Here is a 25339-nt window from a genome sequence, read left to right on the forward strand (position 1 = left end):
AGGTGCTTACCTATACTGGGTGTGGCCTTTGGAATGTTTGCTGTCCCCATCCTTATCTCCACCTCTCTCATGGTCAAGTCTTAGTCATTGATAACATCTGATGAGCACTTGTGTCTATAGGCCTCTGAATCGCCATATTGCATGAAGATATACATGCACACATGCATATATACCTACTGTGCTTTAGTGCACCAGTCTTCAAAAATATCCAAATGATTTCTAATACCATTTCTCCAACATAATAAATGTACTAGAATTCTAAGGTACATTGACACTTCTCATCAGCTGTCATCAGTAATGCTGACAAGGTTTCAAAAATTTTTGACAAGTGTTTGAAATTATTTGTGTAACCGGAAGTCATAAGTATGTCTTCAAATTTTGTCCTGGTTCGTTTTAGTTTGCCATTTTCAAAGATTAAAAAGAACAAAATGCTTTCTCGCTTAGAGAGCTGGTGGTGTGCCTGAAGAAGAATCTGATGCAGGCTCACTGGAACCAAATATAGGATTCTTAGTGAAGGTAGGTGGGGGATGTCTGAGGTCAATGCATGCTCTTTCTAATTAAAGAAGCATAATTTTTCATTTCTCGGTTCTTCTAATTTCTTGTCTTTTTATTTCTTGAAATTTGTTCATTTTTCTTTGGAAACTGGATAAAACTAGCTTTAACTAAATATGAAAGACGCCTTGTAGTTTCTGGCACACAGACATTGTAGCTTGTTAGGTTGTAAGACTGGAGTTTCTTGTTTCATTCTTTGGCCATATTAATACTGTAAATGTTCCTTATTTTACCCCTTCACAGCGGTTTTCCCTTCAGCCATATTTTATAAATTTGTCATTCAATAAAATGCCAGAAGAAAACCAAAAGTTACATTAACTTTGTCATAGTTTTGATAAATGTTTAGAACCATTTGTTTTCTATTCCAGAAGAAGACATTCTTTTCGGGCTAATTTAGCTTTGAAAGGGCATAACTAATCATAAAGACAACCCCAAATTAGGGGACATATTTGCACTCCTTTGACCTTTACTTTGATTTCTTTTTACTTTGTGCATCAACCTTTTTATTAGCTGAATGACAGAAAATTGATACATCCTGAAAGGTCCAGTTTACAGGTTCCTCAGTTGTAAAATTAGGATACTACTTTGATATAGTGACTATAAGTGTACATTACTACAATTTTATATGCATTGTGTGCACATGAATATATATGCTTATATTTTATATAAAATTTATGTCATAGTCACTCATAGATTTCATTATTTTTTTCTGTGATGACCTTCTCTGTAGTCATGTTTTTTCACAACTTGGAGAAACATTAAAATACTTTAATTACACCCAAGTTTAAGTATGGCCACTTAAGGAGTAGTGGTCATTTGGAAAAACAAAGAGAAGCCTACACAGAGGTGAAGGAAGACCATCCACACGTTTGTGCTGACCTTTTTCTTGCTTCCTTGTTTTTCCTTTGCATGAGTTAAAATGACAAAACATTTTTTTAAAAAGACAGAAAGATGAAAAGTTCGCTTGAACTATGAACTAGCTAATGATCCTTTCACCCCGTTATACTTTAGTTACCTTCTACTTTACCAGAGAAGGCTTAGAATATAGCCTACAGGAATTCACTGGAAAGCAGAAGCCAGACATTCTTTGCAGATTTAAGTCCTTAATTAGGCATAAACTAATCATGCTGTTAGCTGCAGAGAAGAGATGACACATAATTGTTAGTGCTAATTTCTTAATTGTTAGAAAGCCATCCTTCAGTACGTGCTTCATCCAGCTAAAGTGATCTGCAGGGCGGCATTGCCCTCCAAGCGTCGAAGAACGAGTACTTAACAATATACTTAATTCTATTTACTGTGTCTCACAACAAATTTGATTTCCTAGAATATAATTCCCCTTTACTAAAGGAAGATTGATGTGGCTCCTCAGTAATAAGAATGTGAAATTAAGTCAACATGTATAAATCTATTTTTCATATTAAATCATCAGCTTGCAATTATCCTTTCATAAGTGCAGAAGACGGAGGAACACAGAAAATGTCTATTAAAAACGTCAACTCTCTAAACTGCCCTTGAACTTACGTTTCCTTCAAAATTGAAGCTGGATTAATAATTAAAGCCATTATTAACTCATAATCATCCCATGCTGTGACTTTTGAAGAGGTCAAGAAATCAAATATGTAATATCGATGTGTTTCCTCCTTGGAAAGAGGAATTCAGGCTTTCTGAATGCTGTGGTCATTATAACAAGTACTCCACTTGAATAAGTCATAGGAGACACCAATTTAAAATTTCTTAAAAATGAGAAGTAAAGAAAATGAAATTTAGATGGGTCCCAGAACTGAGAATGTCATCATTTTATTGGTTAATAAAGTGGGATACATTTCTCATTAGTACCAGGTCAAAACTTATTTCTATAGTTTTTCCTCATTTAATCTCCAAAAGAGGAGGAGGGATCAGACATCAGTTTGTTTGTTTTTGTTTCTGTTTCTTTGTTTGTTTTGATGCAGTTCTTCTATAAAGTCCTGGCTTGTGTGGAACTTGCTGTGTAGACTTCCTGGTCTCAAACACAGAAATCTGCCTCCCTCTGCCTTCTCAGTGCAGTAATTATGGCCAACATGATACACTGAGACTAACAAAAAGCAGGGAAAAAATTAAATCTGTTTCTCCAGGGCATCTCAGGTTCCAATGGACATAGCTTTGCTGTGTGCATTCACATGATGTCTCTTAAATTACCTGTCCTGTTTTTGTTTGTTCTTTTGTAGCTTTCCATTCCAAGGTCATCATCCTAGCATCTCCACCATACTGTGGTCTCCATTGCAGCCTAGGTTTCTTTCTTTGCTTTATACACAACTTTCTTGGCCAGGGATCCTTTTCCTGCCACATATTGCCCGAACACTCAGACTTGTCTTTTAAATCTGGTCTGAGTCCTCCACGACCAATAATTATAATATACATACTTGTAAAATAAGCATCACTTAGACTCTGCCACACAGAGCTGCCAACTTAATACATTTGTTGACTACCTAGACCACGGCTAAGGCAGCCTCTGAGTGTTTCAGAAGCGGAAACCTAAGAAATAATTTTCCTAAATATCCCCAATAAAGTGGTAACTTACTCTTCTCAAGAGAAAGTCTTTAATTAACTTACAGTTTTATATCTCAGAGCCTGCAGAGTGTAGTTTCTGTCTAATTCCTGAGCTACTAGAAGATGTACCATTGTTTTTCATATTCACAAATATGAAATAAATCTTTATTACTGAGTGTTTGCTGTACATGTTTTCAAATCGTGCTAGTTCGATCACTTTACCCACTCTTACTTTCTAAAAATCTGGCTAACACCATAAACCTGAATGCTGTGTTTTCAGGACATTCCTCATATGAAAGCAATTTGTTTATCACCTTGAATCCCGAGTTTCATGGACTCAGTACAGTTTAGATGAATCTCTTATTAGAGTATCTCTTTGTTTGGGTCTTATTGTTGTGAACAGACTCCATGACCAATGTAAGTTTTATAAAGGACAATATTTAATTGGGACTGGCTTACAGGTTCAGAGGTTCAGTCCATTATCATCAAGATGAGAGCATGGCACCATCACAGCATCCAGGCAGGCCTGGTGTAGGAGGAGCTGAGTTTTACATCTTTACCCAAAGGAAGCCAGGAACAGTCTGAACATCCCCAGGAAGCCAGGAGGAGGGTCTCTAATCCCACCCCCACAGTGACACACTTCCTCCAACAAGGCCACACCTTCTAATAGTGCCACTCCTTGGACCAAGCATATGCAAACCATCACATAGTATAACATGGGCATATTTTAGTAATGTCTTCTTATATTTCAAACTTCAGAGTTTGGTCTGTTTTGACTGTTTTCCTGTTAACACTCTGGTCTACCTCCCATCAAACTTATACAGTCACTTCTTACAGAATTCTTGGGCATTTCTTTATATTTTTCAAGTTCTTGCAAAGTGGGGTCAAAGACTTAAGAACAATATGGTCAAGAAATAATATTTTTATATTACTTTACAGTCTTGTGACATAATATCTGACAGAAACATTTTTCTCTAGAACCATTTGGTGCCATACATCATAGTAGTAGGTTTGTGGTAGATAATGGATAATAAGAGAAAGAAAGAGAAGAGAAATCTCAGGATCTTGATACAAATGTTGAAGTCATAGACTATTGAATTACTTGCTCTGGCTAGGCCCAAATTCTCAAAGTTTCCACAACCACCAAAGTAATGCAGTCACCTGGGGGTACACATAAAAACTGTGAGCTTCCAGAGAACATTTCAGGGTTATATGGAAATGCTTGATACAGAAAATCTATGTTTCATCTTATCAACATAAGTTCACATACTCTCAGTGTATGAGAATACATTTTGTTTCCTTCATTATTCTGCCTTCTCCTCTCCTACTGATGCTAAATAGGTCTCACATATAAAGAGACAAGCACAAAGAGAAACAACTAGCACAGTAGGAGTTAGCCTTGGATACTGGGATCTAAATTAAAAGAAACACTTTAAGGCAATTTTCCTAGTTTTATAGAATTATGCCTTTCAAGCATTAGAAGTGTTGTACTTAAAAAAAAAATAACCCCAGTGAGTTCTTATTGCTAGTAGCAATTATGCATCAACTTTTTAAAATTCTAATGTTTGAGTGTGAGTGCACAATGATGAAGTAAATTTTCGCATCCTGGAGAGAATTTTATACAGCAAAAAGCTATTGGGAAAGCCTGTGCAATTGCTGGTCCGCAGACAGAGGATATTTTCAGTGCTACACCAGAAAGGTTTGGAGACCAGTGAATGAGCTACCTCTGATCAGAGGATCAGTGATGGCGATAGCTGCAAGACTCATGGGCAAAGTGCTGTAGAAGCAAAGGGGAAGGTCGTTAGTTGTCTTTCTTTACTGGATGCACAGGTCGAAAATTCTTGTAATGTAGCTATTCTCTTTCTACCAATTATCTTAATTCATAACAATATTTTAATTTCATATGAGTATACCTGTTTTGTTCTTTGCAGAAATTCAACTAAACTGTATTCAATTTATTTTATTCCTTACAGTGTTGACACCTTTCATACTTATATTTTCCAAAAATGTAATAATCTCTCATTTATATTTATTTTCTTAAAGGTCAAATATTCTTTGAATATATTATTGATAATGTTTGAAATGAAAAGTGTTTTTCAAGGACTGAATTTGACTTGGGCCTTAGGAGCTGTAATGTTTACACAGGAAAACAATCTGTATTTAATTTCCATATATTCTTGAAAACATTTGTGAATATTTAGTGATATTTGTAATGCCAAGAGAAACGAAGTGTGCCAGGTTGCATGGTAACACATCAAGAAGTTCTGGTTGTCTAGCCAACAATTCTCCTATCTGATAAAATTAATAAACTATGCGAACTAATGGAGTTAAAATATAAACACTGTGAAAATCTTAATATAAACAGCAAAGTGTATGTCTCTGGAAGTTTGTAGCTAAAGCAAAACTTTGAACGTAATTTAAGGACTTGTGGTTTGAATTTCATGCCATGTCATATATTGCCATTCCATAATCCTAGACCCATATTGTGAGTAGTGGTATTCATAATACATTTAGATACTAGGTCATAAGTATCTCTTAAAAGTAGATTGTTACAATGTTAGGCGTCTTTATCAATGCCCCCTGTGAGATTATGACATTTTTATTTATGTTTTACAAGTCAAGTAGTAATGTACCCAGCAATTGTTTGCAAATATATATTAATTGCACATTCATGCAAAACTCCTAACTATATTACAATGTGTAGAAATTGCTTCCAACACACATTTAAGTTCAGAACAATGCTCTTAAATTCATCCTAGGGAAGCAGTGCTTCTGTGTGTTGCAGGGGATCCCCCTTATCTGAGGGTCCAAGTCTTCAGAGGGGTGTCTTCAGTCATGAGCATCTAATTTCTCATTTCTAACCTCTTGGCTGATACTGAAGTCTGGGTAGGCTACATAACTGCAGTATTAATCTGTGATGTTTATACAAATGAGTAATTGATAAATGTACAATTTGTAAAGTTATTTATTTTTGGTCTCAACAGTTAACCAAGATGATTGGAAGGAAGAAAAGAGCACCAGGAGGTAGATATCTGACAGATGAGTGCAAACGGTTAAGAACATTGTGTACATCATTTCCATACCTACAGCAGCACTGCGTATACCTCTTAGAGCGTGGGCATTTTCTAAAACTCTGGATTTAAAAATTGTAAACAATGCTGTCATATGTCAAACACGAGACTTTTTACAATTTACCACACTGACATTCCAAGCAGAATCAAAATGTTAACAGCTGTGTTCATAATATACAACCAGTTTAATTAACTTTGCATGATAATTAGATTTTGAGGTAGTGGATGCAGTGTGGCCAGTACGACCCTGAGCCTGTCCAAAAACACTCCGTGGAAGACTCCCTGTTTTCCCAGTAGAAAAAGAACACTTTAGTAATATACTTACACATAGAGAGAAGGAACTTCAGAAGACTTTACCTAAATGAAGAACTTGCATTTGTTTTAGTCAACTGAGTATCCTGATGCAGGCAGACATAGTCCCTAGATCAGGAAAAAAAACTTGTTTATTTCTAAAATTCAAAGTGTACTTTTAATGTACGAGGTTGTTTTAATTTTACCACAATAAGGTCCTAATGGATGTATAAAAATAATGCTTGTGTTATACAATATTATACCAATAGTGATTCCTGTGCTATATTTGCTTTTAGTTTTGATTTGCATAAGAGAAAAATTAAAACTGCTGAAAGTATTTTAAGAGATTCTCAACCAAACAGAAAAAAAAAAGGAAAATTAAAAGCTCTAATCCTATTAGTTAAAGAGAACTGTCCAATCTTGTATTCTTTGTGTGGTGCTGGAGATCACACACAGGCTGTTCCTGGTTCCAGCCTGTCTTCACCCCCACATTTCAATCTTCAGGCTTTCAACAGGAAATTCTTCTAACAAAAAATTCACAACACATTTAATAGGTCGTTTGCTTTTTGTTTATTTATTTAATAGTGAGAGCAAATCAACTCTGAAACAAAGATGTAGTACAGGATTAGACAAATAAGTAAATATGTAAGTATCATTGATAATCAGAACACATGTAAAACAAGTACCCAAATGGCAGAGGTAGAGTGTGTGTGTGTGCGCACACACACACACATATACACAACCCACACACAACTCACACACCACACCACACATACCACACACACACACACGTACCACACATACCACACATACACACACACACACACACATACACACCACTACACACACACACACACACACACACAAAATCCTGAAGGGGAGAATTGGAATTACAGCTATTGAGGTGGACCCACTGGGGTATGTGTGTATATGTGCCCATGTGAGTGCGTGTGTGTGTGTGTGTGTGTGTGTGTGTGTGTGTGTGTGAGAGAGAGAGAGAGAGAGAGAGAGAGAGAGAGAGAGAGAGAAAGGGGGGAAGAGGGGGAGGGAGAGGGGAATGGAGAGGGGGAGGGAGAGGGAGGGAGGGAGGGAGGGGGGGAGAGAGAGAGAGAGAGAGAGAGAGAGAGAGAGAGAGAGAGAGAGAGAGACTTGGTTCTTAGCAAATTAATGTGAAGTGTTTCCTGCAGTCTTCAGTCATCTATTTGAATAACTTGTTGCTATTGTTCTCCAAGATTTCTTCTTAAACCTAAAGTTTACATTGAAATCAACCTCATCTTATTATTTCCCATCTTGAATTTGAGAACAGTATTTAAATAGGTGAATAATGATGGAATTGGCTTTGTGCAACTCTCCCTACCTGGTATTTTTAATGAAAAAATAATCTGCTTCCATGGTATATGTTGGACAAGTCTGATGGCATTGTTTACTTGCTAAAACTGGGATGATAATGTTCCTGGAATCCACTTGTTTAGTGCCCATATTCTTTGAATATCCATATGTGGTAGTTTCAGTGAAAATGGCTCCCATCAGCTCATAAAGAGTAACACAGTTAGGAGGTGTGGCCCTGTTGGAGTAGGTCTGCCCTTGCTGGGGCGAGTGTGCGTGTGCATGTGCGTGTGTGTGTGTGTGTGTGTGTGTGTGCACATGTGTGTGTGCACACGTGTGTGTGTGTACACAAAATATATAGAATATATTCTATATATTCTACCTGTGTTGTGTTACTGGAATAAGTGTTCTCGTATCATTTGAGATGCAAAAATTACAGGTCAGAAAATACAATTCTGTAGATTTAGAAACTTTTTTTGTATAAAAACAATGAGAATCGGAGTGGTAGACTTTGGTAGAAAAAGCCTATTGCTTCATCTGATGAGACCAAGATGGATTTGTTTATTATTCTACCAAGACTATATAAACACAATGTGGATTAAGCACATGTTTAAACATAAACTGATAAAAACGGGCACATGTATAATACTGGTTCTTAGCTGATGCTAATATAAACATACATTCAGAATGAAGATTGCTGGAGGCAGTGCTTGTGGTACAGTCATCTCTTGCTAATGGTCTGCTGATCACATACTGACTCTTCTGGGTGAAACAGCATCCTTTCTCAAGGGGGCCAAAAAGCAGCATAAAAATCTTCATACATATTCAAGGTAGGATTCATGTTTTTTTTTTCTGCCCAGAGTTTGAGAAACTACCCCACTGGACTTCTCCAGGAAGCCCAAGTGTCACAGAATACCCATACAATTCCATCAAATTAAAAAAAGTCTGGCAAAAATCAGTATTTAGTTTGCAATGCCTCTGTCAAATCTGGCTTTATCCTTCATTTGTTTTTCTTTTTTGAAATCTCCTCTACTTTATTCTGTCCAGAACTATTGGAAGTAGAGCATTCAGATATCTTCTTCGGTAATTATGACACACTACACATTAGAGATCAGGTGTTCTTGATACTCTAACCTTTTCTGGAAGCAATCCTGACCTCTACATTGTCTTGAGGATAGGAACTTAGACAGGAGTTCTCTTGGAGAGCTTGCATTCATTATCTCTTGACCCTCTCTGCCCTCAAGAACCATTGATGATATTGGTCTATACAGTTTTGGGGACAAAGGTCAGAATATCCATGCTAGGAAAAGACCATTGACTGAAGACTTCTGGTACTGAAATACCTCCTTCGCATGGGGAAGCATTTCAGGAATCTCAGGTGCTAGTTGAACAGGTTCTTATGGGTAGAAAGGAAGTTGAACCAGTAATCCTCACCAAAGCTACACAGCATTCTGCAGGTAGTCATGTGGGGTGGGGGTGGGGTTGAACTCTTCAGACAAGGTCAGAGAAGTTCTGCCAGTTAAGAGACTCAGTTCTCCATATTGCACTGAGCTCAGAAAACTATGTGGACAATGGTAGACTTTGACCTTTACTAGCAGGGCAAGATTCTCTTACTGCCTCTGAGTCACCTGTTTCCCCTATATGGCAAACAGCTAGTACAGTTTATGAAGGGTATTTGCTACCTGCCCTGACCACATGTATTGGTGGGTTTTGTATTCTGTGGCATTGGCAGCTACTTGACAAATATAGTTGGAATTCCTACTCCTTGTAATCCTGATGGATTATAAACCCAACACAAGCAATGAAGGCATTTGCTAATGACTATCCGCACCTATTAGGTATTCTCACAGGTAAAGTGGGCCTGGCAGGTTTCTTCTGTTTCTCATAGCTTGTCATCAGAAATATCCCTCTAGAGATGTTTACTTTGTTGCTAAATGAAAAAATGGCTGTATATAGTAAACAATAAGACCCATGGACTTTTTGTTTGTTCGTTTCTGGTCTGTAGGAAAACTTTTTAGAAATAATTCTAGAGTGAAATATATTTCATGCTGTGACACTCATTAAGTAATTGCACTTGTATATCAATAAAGATTAAAAAGCCAGAAGAGCTAGAAGATAAGCTTGCCAAATATCTTCAGTGTCTTGGGGGAAGTGCTTTGAGCAGCTTAATGATTACTTTCTGATACTCTGTTAGAGGTATGCTTATAGTTCTAACTACAATGTCTAAACTTGTTCTGCAACATGGACAAAGAGGTTATTGTACCAGCAGCTTGTTCCTATGCTTTCTAGTGCTGTAAGAAGCTGTCTCAGGTATCTACATGGGAGTAGGGAAGACATTTTACCAACTCTTAGGATAGAGCTTGTATAAAGAGACTTGTCAACCCAGGTTTCAGTGAACTTGACATAATTTTGAACCCATTTTATTTCATTATCTTGAAATTTATTTTGAAAATCCTGTTAAGGAATTAATCTGTGAGTTATTAGCTGAGAACCAAAAGGTGTTAAAAAAATCTGTAGAAGCAACAGTTTATAAAGTTGATACTTTTAGATGAAAATTCTTATCTTTAAAAATGGCCAGATGTTTGTACTTGCAATGAATAGCTAACTTTTCAAAAAACTTTTATTGAATCCTTGTCATTTTCATATAATGTACTGTAAGCATATTTTTTTTACAACTTGCTTTAATATGGGTTCAACCTCCCTCTAACTTCCCAACTACCAGAGTTAGTGCAGAAGAAATGTTACTAGGATACAGGAAAATGGACCTGTTTAGAAATAATTCTTTGGGGTGGTTTCAGTATGTGTTGTAAGGATAACATGAATTCAGCTCACATGAATCAGCAGTGGTTATCCTCAGTCCAGTCCACTAGCAAACTCTAAACATGAAACACACACAGATCAGCAGTTGCAAACCAGTTCACCCCGCAGACACCACACATGAAGCAGCAAGGGCATGTCAATCCAGAAGAAAGTGTTAGGCTCAGCAATCAGTCCATGTCTGCAAAGGCAAGCAAGAAGCTGCGGGAATCTCAGAAGTTCATTGGTGAGCTTCTTTCTATAAAATTTGCACAAGCAAAGCTTAGTAACATAATTTAAGGTGAAGCAATACATTGTTGTCATCAGCAAAGACTAGAGAGGTGGAGCAAAGGAAAGTAATATTGGAGCTACCACTGCCTGTGGGGTCATATTTATATTCTTTCTAAACATCATTCTTTCATGTGATTGCTATAGCAAAACGTCCTTTTACCTGTCTGCTTCAACAAAGCATTGTTTCATAAGTCTGCTTTAGCATTCACTTATCTGTCCCAGCAAAGCATCATTATAACTTAATTGAGTCTCCAAAGAAATTAGACGTTTCCACTTGAAGGTACCCCAGGGTACTTCAAGACAGGGTCACTGATTTTCGTGTCTCCTCATGTATGACTTTTCCCCTCCCAACTTTCCCCATGTATTAACACACACACACACACACACACACACACACACACACACACACACACACACACACACACATCCTTCAACACAAACAACAAAATAAAACAAAGCATAGAAAACATCTCATTGTAGAACCTGCAATATGTCACAGTGAGTACCATACTATATCCCTTTATCCACACATTTTCTCTTGCAAATGTTCATTGCAACAAGTCATCTATCTGTCTTGAAATCTCTGGCTTCTGTGACAACATCAATATTGGGTCCTCACCAGGCCTCTTCCTGGTTATCCTGTTTTTGTCCTGTGTCATAGAGATCCTGCAGCTTTAGATCAGCATGATTGGCCTCTTTATGTATCCCAAATGTTAGCAGATGATAGGGATTTTGGGGTGGGCCATCCCAGAGCCCTGGATCTGGGCCTGAGAGATAGGTGAGATGGTCAGCATGTTGGCTCTCCCTTATCTGAACCATCAAGTCATGTTCTCCAGCACGCCTTCAGCTAAACCAACCAATGTATCCATGCCTTTAGACCCAGCTCTACTGAGTCAAGGTGCAGAGTCCACTCTTCCATGTGCTGTATTCAGTGAGGGTCTGGGACAGCTCTCCTGTTCTCACACCCTTGGGGCTGGCTAACCAATGTCTTCAACATCAGGGCCAGTTCAACTATGTCACAAAGAGACAGGATCTATACTCCTAAGTTTTACAGCTAGTTCTGGGGCAGGACTAGCTACTTTGTTTTCTGCCCTAGGGTCCAGCTCTCCCAACTACTGCAGGTGGAGAGGGAGGAAAGACACCTCCCCTGTATCTACACCACTTCACAGCAGATGAGTAGTAGGGATACCTCTCCCTTTCTCTCACACTCAGGCCAGCTCACCTGTGACCCCTCTGCCAGGGCTAGCTCTACTGTCATGCCCAGGTAAGGCATGGGGTCCATTCTCCTCAGTGCTGCAGTCTGTGAGAGACCTTTTGTGCTCTCATGACCCCTGGGAGTGGCAGCTCACCTGACTACAGGAGGTGATGAGGGGTAAGGGTAGAGGGCAGAACCCCCACATCCATGCCACCTCATGGCAGAAGAGTGTCAGGGACAGCTCTTCTTTGCTTCTACCTTCAGAACTGAGTCACCTGTGACCCCTCCTCCCCGCCCCCCTCCCATGATCAGCTCTGTTGAGCTGTCCAGATAAGGCACAGGTCCCACTCTCCCAAGTGAGCTGGTGAGAGGCAGGAATAGCTCTCCCAGTCTGTGTCCATGCTCTCTCACAGTAAATGAGTGACAGGGTCAGCAGTCTCATACTCACACCTGTAGAGGACTTTTAACCCAGCAATATGGCAGCTCTGGTAAATGCTCACATCCAAAGATCTTCTAGGGGTGGTCTTGGTGGAATGACACTCCTTTAATACTTCTGGATGGAATATTGATATCCCCTTAGTTTATACCTTTAATCCCAAACCATGAAGGTACAGTTAATTTGTAGAAGGAAGCAGCCATATTTGGAAGTGACATCTAATTGAGTTGCAGATAAAATGATGAGGTATGGAAGACTTGGTAGAATGACTCAGAGATAGGATACACCCAATGCTCTTGAGCACAGACAGGAAAGAGATACTTAAGTGCAGCAAGAAAGAGAAGATTGTGGGTATTGTATACATGGAAGTTCTACCGGGACAGTTTTCCAGGTGAAGACAGAATGGGCCAGAGAACGAGAAGGCTTCAGAAGATTAGAACAGATTTTCTGAGCTAGTCTGAGGATAAGCAGAGCAAATCAGTGAGAAGACAAGAGAAGCCGATTTGAATCAGACAACTCGGAAAGGAGTTTGGGCCAGAACAGATAAGTTAAATGAACAAGCCAGAGTTCAGATTGAGCTAGAACATGTGAATTTATTCAGGAGTAGGCCTTCCATTGACAATTTTATCTGGTGAATAAAAGTTGCTTTTATACATGCCTTTGAGGTGGCTCACTCACACCACTACTTCCAAAGTCAGCCATATTTTCCTTCCTTCAATGCATATGGTCCTTGAAGGCTACCTGACCCAAGGATAACTTCATGTTCTCTGGTGGTAAAATGAGTCAAGGACATCAACACTAATTCCTACTGCTAGCCCAGTGTGGCCCTGGTGGGACAAAATAACAAGGTTCCTGCCCATGAGATAGGACTCAAGTATGAGCCTTCTTAGTGTTGTTGGCTTCTGTGAGCATAAGGATTGTTTGTGTAATGACATACTCATACTCTGGATCCAGTATATGAACCCAGAGCAGTAGAAGACACTTTTCTTCCAAGGAATGTCCTCCCTGAAATGACTCCATGAAAATTAGAAACAGCAGTTGAGGACATGGCTATATTCTGAAAAATGGTAAACACTGAGACCTTTGAGACAGCTTTTAAGTCTATGGGAAAGAGCTCAAAATACATGAATTCAAAAATATATAATTTCTCAACTATGCAATATGAATTACAAGGATTCACAGATGTAAAGGAACAAAGGCAACTACATTAATGAGCCAGCTTATGAGAGATTCCTGAGTTTAGGGTCAGCTTAGAACAGAGCAAGGTTAGGCCCAGTCATGGTAGAAATGATAACTTCACGTCTAGGTCCCACCCAACCAGCTTAGCATCTGTTCTTAACAAAGGCAGACAGATCTGTGAATTCTTTTGCAATGTTAAGAAAAAAATGTAAGCTTGCTGTCTCTTAATACTTAAAGGGCTGAGGTCACAGGATGCTGAATTGTATGATAATCAAAAGGAAACCTGGAGTAAATGACTGGATTGATATGTATAATAAAAGACCTATCTGACTTGTGTTCTGTAGGAGAGAAAGTATTCAAAGAATTTTTTAGGGTAAAAAGAGAGAACTGCTTGAAGAAAACACACACACACACACACACACACACAGAGACAGACAGAAAGACAGACAGACACACAGACACAGATGCACACAGATACACAGACACAGACAGACACACAGACACAGACACAGACACAGACACAGACACACACACACACACACACACACACACACACACACACACACACACACACACACAAGCAGCACATGGACAGAGAGATCTCCTAGAATAGCAAGCAAGCAGAATATAGCAGAGAATTTCAGAGAGAAAAACATAGAGAGACACAGACTGGAAAAGTTGTGTCAAGCAGAACTCAGGTCATCAGCTTGTGTTGATGATTTGATTTTCAGTTGTTCTTTTTGCTCTCAGACACTCCTTCTCTAAGAACCCCTTTCCCTGCCAAGACTGGCCCTAGGCATGCATAGCCATGGACCTAGCCATGGTACTTGGTGGCAACTGGGTCTAGGACTTCACTATGACTCCCAGTGGTAGGACTGGACGCGTCTCTAGTTCCATTTTTTTTTTTATAATTTTCAAGTTGCTCCACTTCTTTTTCTTTTGCATCTGTCCACCACATATTTGTATATGTGTTGGCTCCTGCTGAAGGCTGGTCACATGGATGTTGGGTCCCTGGGTGACATCCTCCAGGAAGGTGATATCTAAGGTCAGCTTGTTGCCATGCACTAGAGGGCATGTCTGTGGGTGACATGGCAGTCCACAGATCTCTGTCTGCCTTCTTCCTTTGCACTGTGCTGGGTGGTGGTAGGTAGAGCGCTAAGTGTTTGTATCCCATCTGTGCCACAAAGTCGAGGGTATTTCTATAAGCATCTTTTTCACTCACAAATGAAGGCATGACACATTGTAAGTCTCTGTCTTCCTTCTCCCATGCTACATTACCTGGATTTGATTTGATTTAATTTAATTTGATTGTTATTTGCCCCAGGCATAGAACAGCCTTGGCTACCAAGCCAGATGTTAAGCTAGATGTCTGCTCTGCCACTTATTGATATAAGAACACAACCAACAAAGTATATGTTTGCCCATTTCAACCATTTCAAGGAAGTGAATATTTCCTCTTGAAGGTGGATGAATAAAGTCTCAACTCAAGAAAAGGCTAGTTATTCAAGCTCATATAGAATCTGAAAAAGAACTTGTATAAATGAATTGTGTATTTCAAACACACACACACACACACACACACACACACACACACACACACACCAGAGAGAGAGAGAGAAAGAGAGAGAGAGAAACATATTGCTATATTGAGAAATAATCACTGCTTTTAAAGAAGGAAAATTTAATTAAAATAATCTAGAATATATTTACTTCTAAATATGCTTTTTGGTCATTTTACATGGAAGTAGTAACTAGTAACCAATGTTTATTAATTTGTCTCCCCATGGAGTATTGCATATAACAGTTTTGTAAATAAAAGCTTTGACAAATGAATGCTATTTGCTTTGTGCTCTACTTTAGGGAGGCTAACTAAAGGAAGAAATAAAGTATAAACTACCACATAAAGGTATTATCTGGGCTAGGCACAGACTGATATGACCAGAGCCAATTGCCTGCTTCCTGCCTGGTCAGTTCATGCTTACAATCTTTCACAGCAGGCAATGTTCATCAACCAAAACCACCCTTCAGTGTTTAGATGGAATAAATGGTGGTTTGTGGTTCTTCATCATTCTCTATCCCCCATACACCTACATAGGTGTGAGCTAAAAAGTCTGCAGTCAGTCAAGATTACAATGCAACATGTGATTTATCTTTCATTTGGGTCCTACTTCCTGTCCTGTAGTTTGTTATGCTCTATTTCGATCCATTTGAAACCAAACTTTTATTTTCTCTCCAATTTTAGTTACTCATATAGATTTGAATTTAAGCAATTTGTGTAATACTTTTTAATAAACCAAATTAGAGTACAAAAGAAAACCACATTGTCAGCCTTAATTCTTTTCTTCCTTATACATTTTCCCCAGAAAATTGTGGTCAACAAGTTATGACATCTGAAGAAATCTTTACTGTACCATAACAAAAAAAAAAAAAAAAGACAGGAAGAAATTGAGGCAAGAAATGCAACTCAGAGGGCATAGGAGGACACGGTGTGTGGAATTCATTTAGAAACATTATCTCTCCTCTTCATGAGGCAACTGTTAGGCTTATGCAAATGGGCATGCACAGTGACTGAGAAACAAGGCAGATGAGAGAAGACTTCTAGTACACCACAGTCCTAGGCTTTTAAATTCTTCTTTGGGGTTGATCAGCTACTTTATTATTGCTAAAGATAGAAGAGAGGCCAAAACTGTGGATCTGATGAAAAAATAAGGTAACAGTTGGTACTTTCTCTTCACCAGGGAAAACAGGTGTGCCAAAAATGTATTTCTAGTTTAGTCTCTCCCTAGGTTCATCTTCAGTTCTCCAAAAATAGGAAAAAATTGGGAGGTTCTTAGCTGTTCAAGGTTTCGATGAGAAATTTAGATCTCAGATGAGGCTACTAACATCATTTGCTGCACTTCATCTTATAACAATTTAGATGGCTCAGTTAACAGAGGATGATCAGAGTCTACGTCCATGTGTTTTGTCTCTAATAACCTAGGTGTTTGTGCATGTATGGGCTCCAACATAGAGTCCTTGAATACTGTGATCACAAATTCAATCTCTATATTTTCTATTATAAATGTGTTTAGACTTTGAAAATATTTTATTGATTTAAAAAAATTTCAGTGTATTTTAATCATAGTCCCTTCTCGTTCCCCAACTCCTCCCACAAAACCTCTCATAAACCTCACTACCAGCCAACCTCTATTCCCTCCTTTTTCTCTCTTCTCTTTCTTTTCCTCTTCGTTCTCCTTTCTTATTCTCCTTCTCTTTTCATCCTCCTCCTTCTTTTCCTCCCCCTCCTCTCCCTCCTCCTTCTCCTCTCCTTCTTCAACTACATCAAGTCTAGTTTATATTGCTCAACACCTCTTGGCCGTGAGGCCTATCTTAGAACACGGACACAAGGTGTGCTGTACAAATGCCAATAGCTTCCCAGTTTGTACCCATCCCTGCCAGCTCCAAGCTGAAAATTTGTCTGGTTTGGGTTTGTGCCAGATTTTGTATGCTGTCATAATGTAAATGCAGGGTGTCCAGAAAATGGTGTTTTCCTGACTTCATCTGCTATTGCTGGCTCTTAAAATCTTCTTGCCTTCTTTTCCTCAAAGATCCCTGAAAGAAAACAAAATTCTCTGACAAAGTTTTAGAAATCCACTGATCTATGGATATATCAATAAGTCATTAAGAGCCATTTTGATACTGTCTAGTTAGGAGAATAATAATAGGTACTCCCTAGGACCTATGATTAGCCACAGTTTAAATTTTGACTCTTTACTAATGGAAATATTAATGAAAAGAGACTAAGAGTATACAGTATTATGTTAATATTGTCATTTAATTTGTAACAAGCATTTTGATATTAGCACTTTATTCTAGGTACAATAAAGCAAGATTCCATGCACACATGAGAAAAACAAAGATCATACACAGAATAATAGAAACAATTACACAGGAGACTGTTTTCTCAGTTTCCAGTTCCTTGCTGACTCTAATACATGTTCAGTGAAACCTTACCAGATGTTATAATCCCTGCTTCTTTCTAAGGCTGGCAAAAGATAAAGCACAAATTCTAACTTTTGAGCCTGTAGACTAATAGATGCTTAGAGAACTGCTTTATTTATTGCTCAAAAATTGCACACTTCACAAGTTATCGTTTGTTAGTTTTACAAGCTATTGAGCAGGTGAGGGAAGCAGAGCATGTGCTTTAAAGAAAATGAAAGGCTGCCTTTTCACTTTATTCTTTGTACTTAGCAGAACATAAAGAGGATGTATAAAGACTTTACAAAGCCTTCTGTCTTAGTTCGCTGTACAAAGAATTGGTAGCCAGGATTAGTCAGTGATGGAATTGATCCAGTCTCGGAATCTATGTCTGGATTTGCATGCGTGAATGTGTGCAACATGTGCTCAAGATAAACATTATTGTATTTGTTTGTCACTGTTATTATCAATTAACACATAGTATGTAAATTAAAACAATATTAGTTTACAGTCCTAGATGTTTAAAATAATTAGAACAATGTTAACAGAACTCTTTCTGGAAGCTCTTGGGAAAAAAATATTTCTTAAGGTTGCTAACTTCCCAAGGCAGAGTACATGCCCTCTGTCACATTTACTTCATCTCTGAAGTCACTTGTTGACTAGTCTTCACACCCCTTTCTCACTCTGCTTCTATTAATTGCCAGGTTTCTCGCTTGACTCTTTCTGCTCTTCCCTATAAGGTCATTTGTGACTATAGTGTGGCCCTTTGAATAACTCAGAAAATCTAATCCTAAACGTAAGCGAACAAGCGAGTGTGTCTTCTGATGTGTAAAATAACATGCTTATAAAGTTTGCAGATTAAGCCACGGAGTGATTAAGGTAATGTAGGTTTGTCTACTGCACCGTTGACGCTATCATGTAGCCCTTTCCGGATCCATCTTGATTGCAGGAAGTTCATTTGATTTTAGGGCATTAACCCCGCAAAAAAAATGTTCAAGACATTTATTATTTCTAAGTACAATTATTTTCTCTTGTATACGGGTGCACTTCAGAAATTCCGGCTTCCTGATTGATCTGGTACCAAAGCCAGTCAAAGAATGTGCTGCTACCAACTGGCAGCCATTTGGATCCTACCAGTATTTCCGGCTGTCTCTATGGTGGCCATTTTCCTACCAACAGGCGAAGACATTCTGGGTCGGTGTTTGCTCTGAGTGATCTCACTGTGCAGGGCCAGGGAAGGAGATCTTGCTTTTTGTTTTCTCATTTTCTAACCTACTTCACCTTCCAAATCCAGGGAAGTAGATTACATAAAAAAATTGAGATTTGCTTGCTAAAAGCTCTGCCAGTGGCCACTAAGGAACAAAGTGGGAAATACCTGTGGCCCTGCATCAGCCAATGCCATCTCTCTCCCCTGGGAACACAGTCATTTACACAGAGCTGGGACAGCAGGGAAATGAGAGCGGGTGAGAGGGTGTGGGTGGGTGAGGGGGCGGCTGAAGAGGCCTCGTGTGTGGAGAGCTGTGGAGGCAGGCTCTTCACAGATCACTTGGCCTCCCTCATGTTAGGCTCAAAACCTTTTTCTGTCTTCTTGAAAAGAGGTGTCGTTCATATAGCCAGGCTGGCGTAGAAGTTGTCCTTCGGTTCATGAGGCTCAGCTTATCTAGTCAATGTCCCAGCAGTGCCAACAATGTCCTCATGAATCTTCATGTAAGCACTCATACTGATGTAGGGAATGACTCCTCCTTTGGGCAGAGTGACCCCATTTGATATGTACTACTAAAAGACTAATGAGAAATAGAAAAAAGAAAAAAAAAAGCTTGAGCTTTCCAAATATTCAGTCCACGTCAATGGTAGGAAAACTGTGCTACCTCTATAGTGTATAGTTCGTTTTATAAATGAACAAATTCTGTTGGTTTATACCCAGATGTTTATAATGATGTTTGAACTGCTATATACTCAACTTCCTTCTGATATAGAATTTACACTTTCATAAATTTACCTAACCCCTGCGTTAATATGTATTGTAGGCCATGTGTTGAATGAAGTCTTATATCCTATTATCTATATATAAGGGAAAATATAGAATATTAGTCTTGGGGGTTGGGCTGCCACAGTAAAATTTTTCTCGCTGAAAAAATTTAATTTCTACAGGAAACTTTACAGAAAAAAAATTTAAAATAATATCTTGACCTTTCCATTTACCTGTGAATTTTATAATTTCATTTTTTTGAACAAGCAAGTAACATTTCATCCTGTAAATGACACATTCATTATCAGTTCACTTGTTGATGGGCATCTACATTGTTACTGATTTCTGGCTAGTGTGAATAGAGTGGCTGTGAAGATGGATAGGTAAGTATCTTTGTACTAGGCTGAAAATTCCTCTGGGTGATACAGCTATATCTTGAGACTTACCTATTCCCAGCTTCCTGAGGAGCCCCATGCTGATTTCCATAGTGACTGTACAAGTTTGCACTCTCACCAGTAAGTCGGTAGTAAAATATGAAAAGAGATTTCTAGAATATTTTGCCGCTTATAACTTCATTTGAAGTCATAGAAGAAAACAATTTGCAGTATTTCTTACAGAATTTTAATCTAGCCTTTTTAAAATAATATGCTAAGCTGACTAATAAATACTCATGGCATGAAGAAGTAGAGTAATATATTGAAAGTTCTTATAAGGCTTTGATGGTGAATAAGTCAGACTTGAGTCCAGTGTGGGAATCCAGGGACAACAGTGTTCTTCCAGAACTCTGACTCTTGATTTTGTCTTCTGTGAAACTGTAACAAGAAGTCTCCATAAGTATTCTATGAAGAAAGTGTTGCTTTTTATTTGTGTCTTAAACTGTACCAGGTCTTAAGAGGCAAAATCATCTTCCTTTTCCTTGTATTGTCCCTGAGTCAAAATGCAGTTGGCTGTTAAATAAGTGAGTATATAACTTTGTTTTAGAGTGGAAGCATACAAGATACTTTAAGGCTGCAATTGAATATTCCTGAAGAGAGCTTTACCTTATTTCAGAATTCCATTTTCACTAAAGATTAGTACTGAAGAGTTGATATATTAAATTAATTTCTTTTCTTTTTAAAATCTCTTCTTCGTAGCAGAAAAACATGCTTGAAAATTTCCTGTTGAGAAAAAGCATGCATTTACTCCAATTTTTGCTTGCTGAGAAGAGATGTTAAGGTGATACTGAATAACAGACGTTCTATTGCTGGATTAGATGCAGCATTGCAGAAAAGCTGTAGAGTGTAATTGAAAAGTATATGTACCAAGGCCGTCTCCAGCATATCACATTGTGGATGTTTCTATGAAAGTCCTTTAAACATGCTTTGGACATCAGCATACACATAGTTACAGATGGCACAGTGACTACATGTGACAACTACTCCCATGTACTCTGAGGGAGCTGCATTTATCGTGGAACATCACTAAGTAATAACTCATTAAACATTCAGTTAGCCCACGAATTGGAGACTAATCATAATTTATGACACATAGTTCCACACATTATGAGATTAAGTATCTGTTACTCAACTTGCAACTAAAACAGGACAAATACACAATCCTAATTCTCATTTCAATGTTATCAGTATATTTATTATGTACTTACTTTAGCCACATAAAATTTAACTTTTTTTTGTATTTACATAGCATTTGTTTTTATTGATTTATTATGTAGTTTCTTTTTTTTTAAATTAACTTGAGTATTTCTTATGTACATTTCGATTGTTATTCCCTTTCCCGGTATCCGGGCAAACATCCCCCTCCCCATCCCCTTCCTTATGGGTGTTCCCCTCCCCACCCTCCCCCCATTGCCGCCCTCCCCCCAACAGTCTAGTTCACTGGGGGATCAGTCTTAGCAGGACCCAGGGCTTCCCCTTCCACTGGTGCTCTTACTAGGATATTCATTGCTACCTATGAGGTCAGAGTCCAGGGTCAGTCCATGTATAGTCTTTAGGTAGTGGCTTAGTCCCTGGAAGCTCTGGTTGCTTGGCATTGTTGTACATATGGGGTCTCGAGCCCCTTCAAGCTCTTCCAGTTCTTTCTCTGATTCCTTCAACGGGGGTCCTATTCTCAGTTCAGTGGTTTGCTGCTGGCATTTGCCTCTGTATTTGCTGTATTCTGGCTGTCTCTCTCAGGAGCGATCTACATCCAGCTCCTGTCGGTCTGCACTTCTTTGCTTCATCCATCTTGTCTAATAGGGTGGCTGTATATGTATGGGCCACATGTGGGGCAGGCTCTGCATGGGTGTTCCTTCAGTCTCTGTTTTAATCTTTGCCTCTCTCTTTCCTGCCAAGGGTATTCTTGTTCCCCTTTTAAAGAAGGAGTGAAGCATTCACATTTTGATCATCAGTCTTGAGTTTCATTTGTTCTAGGCATCTAGGGTAATTCAAGCATTTGGGCTAATAGCCACTTATCAATGAGTGCATACCATGTATGTCTTTCTGTGATTGGGTTAGCTCACTCAGGATGATATTTTCCAGTTCCAACCATTTGCCTACGAATTTCATAAAGTCACTGTTTTTGATAGCTGAGCAAATTTCCATTGTGTAGATGTACCACATTTTCTGTATCCATTCCTCTGTTGAAGGACATCTGGGTTCTTTCCAGCTTCTGGCTATTATAAATAAGGCTGCGATGAACATAGTGGAGCACGTGTCTTTTTTATATGTTGGGGCATCTTTTGGGTATATGCCCAAGAGAGGTATAGCTGGATCCTCAGGCAGTTCAATGTCCAATTGTCTGAGGAACCTCCAGACTGATTTCCAGAATGGTTGTACCAGGCTGCAACCCCACCAACAATGGAGGAGTGTTCCTCTTTCTCTGCATCCTTGCCAGCATTTGCTGTCACCTGAGTTTTTGTTCTTAGCCATTCTCACTGGTGTGAGGTGAAATCTCAGGGTTGTTTTGATTTGCATTTCCCTTATGACTAAAGATGTTGAACATTTCTTTAGGTGTTTCTCCGTCATTCGGCATTCCTCAGCTGTGAATTCTTTGTTTAACTCTGAACCCCATTTTTTAATAGGGTTATTTGTCTCCCTGCGGTCTAACTTCTTGAGTTCTTTGTATATTTTGGACATAAGGCCTCTATCTGTTGTAGGATTGGTAGAGATCTTTTCCCAATCTGTTGGTCGCCGTTTTGTCCTAACCACAGTGTCCTTTGCCTTACAGAAGCTTTGCAGTTTTATGAGATCCCATTTTTCGATTCTTGATCTTAGAGCATAAGCCATTGGTGTTTTGTTCAGGAAATTTTTTTCAGTGCCCATGTGTTCCAGATGCTTCCCTAGTTTTTCTTCTATTAGTTTGAGTGTGTCTGGTTTGATGTGGAGGTCCTTGATCCACTTGGACTTAAGCTTTGTACAGGGTGATAAGCATGGATTGATCTGCATTCTTCTACATGTTGACCTCCAGTTGAACCAGCACCATTTGCTGAAAATGCTATCTTTTTTCCATTGGATGGTTTTGGCTCCTTTGTCAAAACTCAAGTGACCATAGGTGTGTGGGTTCATTTCTGGGTCTTCAATTCTATTCCATTGGTCTATCTGTCTGTCTCTGTACCAATACCATGCAGTTTTTATCACTATTGCTCTGTAATACTGCTGGAGTTCAGGGATAGTGATTCCCCCTGAAGTCCTTTTATTGTTGAGAATAGTTTTAGCTATCCTGCGTTTTTTGTTATTCCAGATGAATTTGCAAATTGTTCTGTGTAACTCTTTGAAGAATTCGATTGGTATTTTGATCGGGATTGCATTGAATCTGTAGATCGCTTTTGGTAAAATGGCCATTTTTATTATATTAATCCTGCCAATCCATAAGCATGGGAGATCTTTCCATCTTCTGAGGTCTTCTTCAATTTCTTTCCTCAGTGTCTTGAAGTTCTTATTGTACAAATCTTTTACTTGCTTGGTTAAAGTCACACCAAGGTACTTTATATTATTTGGGTCTATTATGAAGGGTGACGTTTCCCTAATTTCTTTCTCAGCTTGTTTCTCTTTTGTGTAGAGGACGGTTACTGATTTATTTGAGTTAATTTTATACCCAGCCACTTTGCTGAAGTTGTTTATCAGCTTTAGTAGTTCTCTGGTGGAACTTTTGGGATCGCTTAAATATACTATCATATCATCTGCAAATAGTGATATTTTGACTTCTTCTTTTCCAAGCTGTATCCCCTTGACCTCCTTTTGTCGTCTGATTGCTCTGGCTAGAACTTCAAGAACTATATTGAATAAATAGGGAGAGAGTGGGCAGCCTTGTCTAGTCCCTGATTTTAGTGGGATTGCTTCAAGTTTCTCTCCATTTAGTTTAATGTTAGCAACTGGTTTGCTGTATATGGCTTTTACTATGTTTAGGTATGGGCCTTGAATTCCTATTCTTTCTAGGACTTTTATCATGAAGGGGTGTTGAATTTTGTCAAATGCTTTCTCAGCATCTAATGAAATGATCATGTGGTTTTGTTCTTTCAGTTTGTTTATAGAATGGATCACGTTGATGGTTTCCCGTATATTAAACCATCCCTGCATGCCTGGGATGAAGCCTACTTGATCATGGTGGATGATTGTTTTGATGTGCTCTTGGATTCGGTTTGCCACAATTTTATTGAGTATTTTTGCGTCGATATTCATAAGGGCAATTGGTCTGAAGTTCTCTTTCTTTGTTGGGTCTTTGTGTGGTTTAGGTATAAGAGTAATTGTGGCTTCATAGAAGGAATTCGGTAGTGCTCCATGTGTTTCAATTTTGTGGAATAGTTTGGATAATATTGGGATGAGGTCTTCTATGAAGATCTGATAGAATTCTGCACTAAACCCGTCTGGACCTGGGCTCTTTTTGGTTGGGAGAACTTTAATGACTGCTTCTATTTCCTTAGGAGTTATGGGGTTGTTTAACTGGTTTATCTGTTCCTGATTTAACTTCGGTACCTGGTATCTGTCTAGGAAATTGTCCATTTCCTGCAGATTTTCAAGTTTTGTTGAATATAGGCTTTTATAGTAAGATCTGATGATTTTTTGAATTTCCTCTGAATCTGTTGTTATGTCTCCCTTTTCATTTCTGATTTTGTTAATTTGGACACACTCTCTGTGTCCTCTCGTTAGTCTGGCTAAGGGTTTATCTATCTTGTTGATTTTCTCAAAGAACCAACTTTTGGTTCTGTTGATTCTTTCTATGGTCCTTTTTGTTTCTACTCGGTTGATTTCAGCTCTGAGTTTGATTATTTCCTGCCTTCTACTCCTCCTGGGTGTATTTGCTTCTTTTTGTTCTAGAACTTTTAGGTATGCTGTCAAGCTGCTGACATATGCTCTTTCCTGTTTCTTTCTGCAGGCACTCAGCGCTATGAGTTTCCTCTTAGCACAGCTTTCATTGTGTCTCATAAGTTTGGGTATGTTCTACCTTCATTTTCATTAAATTCTAAAAAGTCTTTAATTTCTTTCTTTATTTCTTCCTTGACCAGGTTATCATTGAGCAGAGCATTGTTCAATTTCAACGTATATGTGGGCATTCTTCCCTTATTGTTATTGAAGACCAGTTTTAGGCCGTGGTGGTCTGATAGCACACATGGGATTATTTCTATCTTTCTGTACATGTTGAAGCCCGTTTTTTGACCAACTATATGGTCAATTTTGGAGAAAGTACTATGAGGAGCTGAGAAGAAGGTATATCCTTTTGCTTTAGGATAGAATGTTCTATAAATATCTGTTAAGTCCATTTGGCTCATGACTTCT

This window comes from Rattus norvegicus, chromosome 5 (genome assembly GCF_036323735.1).
Source record: "Rattus norvegicus strain BN/NHsdMcwi chromosome 5, GRCr8, whole genome shotgun sequence".
NCBI lineage: Eukaryota > Metazoa > Chordata > Mammalia > Rodentia > Muridae > Rattus > Rattus norvegicus.